This window comes from Chenopodium album, chromosome 9, assembly GCF_948465745.1.
Source record: "Chenopodium album chromosome 9, dcCheAlbu1.1, whole genome shotgun sequence".
Taxonomy (NCBI): domain Eukaryota; kingdom Viridiplantae; phylum Streptophyta; class Magnoliopsida; order Caryophyllales; family Amaranthaceae; genus Chenopodium; species Chenopodium album.
In genome coordinates this window covers 70337600-70344196 of record NC_137842.1, presented here as the reverse complement: position 1 = coordinate 70344196, position 6597 = coordinate 70337600, and positions in this window count along the sequence as shown.

The following is a 6597-nucleotide window of genomic DNA, read 5'->3' as shown; positions in this document are numbered from 1 at the left end:
GAGACAAGAACGTATCAATTATTTTGTACGTATAATATATTATGTATGTTGTTAATTAGTTAGTTCAATGATGTTATACATTAATGTAATAATGTGGACTGCTCCATATATATGAATATATAATTCATTGTTCTAAAGTTTGGATTCATATATCCGCTAATTAAAATTTTAAAATAAAGATTGGTTTACATGTCAGAGCTAATTTAGCAATATCTAGTGTCAAATGTTGTAACGTTGAAGGTGTCCACGTGCACATTCACACTTAAGTAGGAATTTTGCTATAATTAGGTAGTGGACATAGGACGTGGTTGCCATTATTTATTTTTCTTTTGAATAATTTAAAGTGAGATGTAGCCTAATTGATAGATAAATATTTGTCACTTTTTAATATAAATACGATTACATATTGTTATGAGCTAATGCAAAGTTTGTATTATAATTCTTTAGATAGAATGTCATTATCACTTGGTCACGGTTATGTTTTTATATTATAATACATGGCATTATGAATTTATGATGATGATGATTTGGTTGTGTATTAGGTTTAGGCCTATTTTATGTAAAAGTTGGAAAAGTGTGAATGTGATTATCTTAGGATCTTAAGGTTTGTTAATTGGATTAAGATGTACACTTTTTAAATTCTAAATCAATATATGAACAAAGGAAAATTACAGACATTGTAGATAGTATGGCTAGCACGATTTTATGGTTTTTGCACTTTTTGCTATTGAGTGTAAATCTTTATCTAATCTATATATCTAGACCCACATATATTAAGTGTTAACATTGATCCTAGATTCCTATATGCATACGGTTGTTTTTATTGTTTTTTGTAGTAATTAAGATGTTAAAATTTGAGAGAGATAACGAATTTGAGTTTAAAAACAACCCTAATATGTGTGATCATTTCCTTGCATCTCAAACAAAGTAGATTTATGTTCTATAAAAAAATAAAAAAGTCATAATAGCTACACAAAGGAGAATTATGTGATCAAGTCTTTAAACAAGCTATAATTAATGAGGGGTCATAATATTCATATTGCCAGTATTACTTAAAGTATATGTTAGCATCCCAAGCTACAATTCACAGATATCTTGATTCAAACTTTGACTGCTCTTCTTATTAAAAAATGATAGAAAGAGCAGACAAATGCAATCAAAGAGGAGTTAAAGACAACTAACATGAACATGCTTTTAATTACTTCTATAACAATAATTAATTAGTAATAATAATAATAATATAATTTTCATATATATATTATATAAAAAAAAAAAGTCATTAGGTTGGGGTAAGGGGGATGGTGCTCCTCTCGTGAAAGCAACCACCCCTCCCTAGCTAAGAGGGCAGGTCTTCCTGCCACTGCATCAGCTGCCATACATGTTGTTTGCTTCCATCATACTCACTTTTTTATTACAAAGTTTTTATTATTATATCAATGTGATCATGTATATATGTATGTCAGTTTTATTTATTTATAGCTTTTATTTTTCTATATTATTTGTTTTCCTTTTCGAGAATGTCTTCTTATTTGGTTGTCCTTTGTATGTCCTTTATAAGTAGTCATTGCAATAAATACCTAAGCCCCAATTATTTATATTATTCCACTAGCAGAAATCTAGGATCTACTTTGGTTGGATAAAAGCTATTTCTCCTTTCTTTTTTTACACTTCTTTTTTTCCTAATGGAATTCATTATTAACCTAACTAGCTAGCTAAAAGATCAAACGTCCTCTATTCATAATTGTTGCATGAACACGCATGATTATTCTGTTTTTAACTCGTTGTCAAATACTTTGCATTTTTATCTAGTAACTGTTTGAATACACGTATCATATATTCCATACACAGAGTATCAACAAATGTCATAAACAAACGAGTTTTTGAAAAGATATCAAATTAGAGGTCAAAATTGATGTATGCATGCTCCTATATAGCCTTATAAGGTAGACTTGTGCAATTAGGTTGAAAGTAGGTAGCTATTATCTTGTTTTTATAAAGGATAGACTTTCAAATAAAGAGATAAGGCTGGTCCATTTAAATTGGGAACTTTCTCATGTATATTGTCCATGAAGTGAAACACCCCAAATAAAAAGGGACATTTATTATTAAGGTGAAGACTTTGATAAATAAAAAAAAAAAAGATTGTCAAGGAATTGAAAAAAGTATGGTCCATGCATCAACCTTATCTTTATTTTATAAATGTTCAAAGTATGCATGAAAAATAGAGGTGATCAGAAAATCAGAATCAAATTGTTAAAAGCAGAAAACCAGGAGCATCCCCCTCGTTTGCTGAATTTTATTATTTTCTTCTCTGATTTTTATTTTTCATGATGTTGACTTGACTCTTCTTGCTTTCCAAGAAGCTTGCATATGTCCCTTTAAGACTCATTTTATGGTGTACGCAACCAACCAACCAACTACTCTACCCTAGTTTTTTGGTTACATTATTGCTAAGTATGGGGTATAACATTACAAGAAGAGGAAACATAAATGACCATTTTTGGATATTAATAAAGTAAAGGGTTATTTTATATTCTTTTCCTACTTAAATTGAGTGATCGCGTAGCCTAAAGTCTAAATGCTATTAGGGGTGAATGTAAATCATACTTGTATTTGTTAAAATGTTAAGTAATGGGAGATTCTATTTACACTCAACGGTTATACTTGTATAAGAGAAAGAACGGACGCTCAATTAAAAATGTATATTAGACATGTGAGATTAATGACTAAACTATGTGTAACAACTTTCAGCAAGTTCAATTATCGTAATAATAGGTTGGTTAGTTAGTTACACCATTAAAGTGACCACTTAAGTCTCTGGGCATTCTGGGAATACTTTCTTATATAGTTTATGGAACTGTAAAAAAGTCATTTGTGAATTACTTATACAAAGTACGTATACATTTCACCACGAGTAAATGTCACTCCCATTTTATCATGATCGATCATAAACAAAATCACTAGTATATTGTAGGCAAGTTGCTTGTTGAAGCTAATAAAGCTGGGCATGGATCGGAGTAACTTCTTTTATGAATCACTATCACGCGGTGGAATTAACCTTCAATTTATTTGGCTTCCACATTGTTATGTAGGTAGTTCACACATTGGAGTTCATTAGTATGATTGATTTTAGTGTTACGTTTTATTCTACGTAATTAGATCTTGCTTGGGGTGACATACTTGGTGCATGAATTACTAAGCCCATTCCAAAACTCAATGTGAACATTTTGTCAATATGGGCTCAAAATTTGAAATTCAAATTGTAAAGACCAGCCCATTAGCCCAAACTATTAGCTTGTTATTATTGGGCTTTCAACCTGCACAATAAGTGACAACAAAATTGCAAATTTTTAGTTCACCTTCCAACTTTTCAATTGTTTGGCAAATCTCCTAATTTGGGCTGCTTGATGAGTGTCTTTAATATGTGATCCCTTATAAATGTGAGTTATTTAATTGGTTGCAATTTGGGATTTATATGATCCTACTCCTTTACCTCCAATTAAAGGGTACTCCAAATGAATAAATTCTTTATAATTGGAGTTTAATCTATCACATTCTAATCATACAATACTCCGTACCATAGTATATAGTATTTCAGTATTTGGGATCGTTTCTCAGCAATTGAGTTCATGCGGCCCAGGCCATGGTCGCAGCTCATCCTTTAATTTATTGATCGAGAGTGTTATGATCAACTCAACTAAAAGCTTAAAAAATAGCACAGTCTCAATTTTAAAGCGTAAGTTGTGTTAGGAATATAAGAAAAATATATTATTGTGTATATTTTCCATATAAATCTTATGATATTATATTTAAGATAATAATATATCTTAGGGGGCGTTTGGTTCGCGGATTATAGGTATGAGGTATGGGTTTAGAATGACCAAAACCCATACCATATGTTTGGTTGTCAAAAATATGATTTTTAAACCCATACCTCAAGCCCATGAGGTATGGGGTTTAGAAACCTTGGGGGGGAGGTGGGTTTGGCTCATTCCATTCCCTTAGGTATCAAATACATGAAAATAAGGGGATGATATTTCATTCCAGAATTGAACCAAACACATGATATTAAGTATCAAGTTTCAACCCGATACCACCTTAACCCTATTCCTGATTCCAAATCTATACCACTCTGCGAACCAAACGCCCCTTAGTGATATTCTAAGATAGATTTATGGAAATTTATATGATAGAGTTTATATTGTGTAGGTTATCTTTTGTAGGCTATAAATAATGATATATTTTCCTATATTCCAAACAAGTTGGTTAAAGAATCTACATTAGACTATTGCGCAAATACTGTAATTGACAAACAATTTTATCATACCAATATTTTTTGCAGCATGAATATGATGATCAATAATGGAAATCAATTGGAGAAGCTCAGCTAGCTCTCAATAAAAACCATTCAACACACCTGTTACACCTTACAAGAATACAAATTATTCAACATTACAAACATTTAAAAAAACTAAAATTGTAGAAAATTAAATAAGAGTTGGATTAAAAATCGGAGCAACGACCCTTCTGTTCCCAATCGCCATAGCGGGTGGGTTCGGGTCCTCTGGGCCCACCAATCTCACCAGTCTCTTCATTCACATGAACACCGCCATCATCATCTTCGCTATCATCTTCGGTATTTTCTCTCTCCTCTTCTTCAATCTGGGTTGCCTTGTTAACCTCTTCTTTTTCACCTTTTTGTTGATCGTTGTTTGCAGAAGTAGTCATTAAGAAGGTTGAAACTGAGTTGGGTACAATCCGAGTCGCCGATTCCAGCCACTGAGTATGAATTGGCTTTGAGATTGTTACGATCTTGTGGGTAAGATTTCTCGCCATTGTTGAGAGAGAGAAACAGGCGGTGATTGTCGACGTAGGTTGAAAATAGAGGAACTTGGAATTTGGGGTAATTTTAAATGGTTTAGGTTTTATATAATACGGTTCGTTTTTGTCCACGTTTATTGTTTGGGTTCTTTTGGGTTGGTCATGTTTTCAATTGAGCAAATTTAGGTATAGAACCTTTAGTTGGGGCTTGGGCTGTGGGCTGTGGGCTGTGGCCTGTAGGCAGGTCCAGTGGGACAAAGATATGTGAAATCTTATTTGTAGCCATTTGGTTCGTAAAACCGAATGCATTGGTATGAAATCTCATACGAAAAAAAAGGTATGGATCCTGAATCTCTATTAGTTTGAACTTTGAAGCTGTATGGTTTATATAATGTTATGGTGATTTAATTTTTCATTAATAACGAGGATTATGCATCTTGTGGGGTGAGGTAAGTATCAGATGCATGGGAAGTGTAATAAAATTTTAACTTCTTTCTAAAACGTCCAACTAAATGACCCTTTATAACATTGTTTAAATCAATAAGGTCACCCAGTTGTAAGGTTGAGTTGTGTTCGGGTCAAATTTAGTGAGGTAATAAGCATGTGTTTCGAGTCAACCTACTGTAATGCTGACCCGGAACCGAATAATTGATTTTAAGGACGTGAGACCAGACTTGAATCAACAAGTTCGGTTCCGGTCCAAACCTAAAAAAGATAGTTATTGTCCGGGTTTAGACCTGATTATTGATTTATTTATTTTTTTTGTAAAAACTATTGAACCTGTTTATAAACCTATTGTTTAGATATGTTTATGGACCTATTTAGACTTATTAAATAATAACTAAAAAAACGAATTTTACCAACTTTAGGTCCATTTTTGAAAATTCCGGGTTTTACCCAGACCGAAAACCCAAAATCATGGATTTTTAAGGATCGGGATCAAACCTAAATTCACCGATCCAATCCAAATAGGTCCAATTTAGGTCGGTTTTTCATGTTTTTAACACCCCTACTTGCCAACATAGTAGGATAATAACTGACTAAAAGTTTATTAATTGTGATGCTTTTCTTACATGTACGCCATAATTTAACCGATACAAAAGTTTACTCATATGTATACATTTTTAAGGCAATAAAAAAAATCATTTTTATTATTTTCCATCAATTGCTATATATACTTGTGTTGTTAAAATATACGGTAGTTTATAACAACATTTTGCATAATAACTTAGTATTAAGCTTGATTTAGCTGGGACAAAAGGAGTGTAAGATTATCTGAAACTACTTGTATACATAAATTAAATAGGAAAATCACATAAAGTGAACAATACAACGTTTAAACTATCGATCCAACTTTAAACAAAAATATTGGAAGTATGTAAATCTATATCTATACTTAGTATTTAAAAACACAAACTATAATTTTTCATATGACACATGTCATCACAAGTCACTCACTACCACACATGACACATGTCACCCCTTTTAATCTTTTAGTTTAAGTCTTTATACATTCTATAACTTGCAAATTCAATTAAGAAAATGAAGTGTTTCATTTACATCATAATAAAATAAAGTTGAACCAATTAATATACATCACATAAACATATGAATTGAATTATATAAAAATTGTCTTTTCAACTAATAGACTTAAAATATAACTTAAACCAATATGTCATTTCATATCCTCTTTTTTCCCAGTTAGTTCTACCCTCATTCTTTTTTTCCTTTTAAGTTTTAGCAATGAAAAAATTAGTTCGTATTTCATATCACAAG